Genomic DNA, 259 nt, shown 5'->3' on the forward strand with positions numbered 1-259 from the left:
GTTCCGCTCCATCATGGCTACCTGGGTATTGCTGATGAAATAGAAAATGATGATTGAACATCTATCCTCATGGAAGATTGACAGAAAACTGACGATAAATAGATATTAGCTTACTAGAATCGATGATAAAAGGAAAACCAGAAACGTAAAGTTTCGTGTCAAATTATGCTTCTCAACTGGCGGCAAATTAAAACAAACTGTTTTCACATATTTATTTTTGGAATATTTCCAGTGTTTTTGTGATTTCCGACAATTAGCT

At 34.4% G+C, this 259-nt stretch overlaps 1 protein-coding gene across 1 annotated transcript in view; it reads right to left on the reverse strand.

The window, feature by feature from the left end:
- Positions 1 to 259, reverse strand: part of LOC119593853 (cytochrome P450 3A30-like) — a gene marked incomplete in the record, with an annotated part of 11,223 nt that overhangs the window by 5,561 nt on the left and 5,403 nt on the right.

Source organism: Penaeus monodon, chromosome 32 (genome assembly GCF_015228065.2).
Source record: "Penaeus monodon isolate SGIC_2016 chromosome 32, NSTDA_Pmon_1, whole genome shotgun sequence".
NCBI classification, from domain to species: Eukaryota; Metazoa; Arthropoda; class Malacostraca; order Decapoda; family Penaeidae; genus Penaeus; species Penaeus monodon.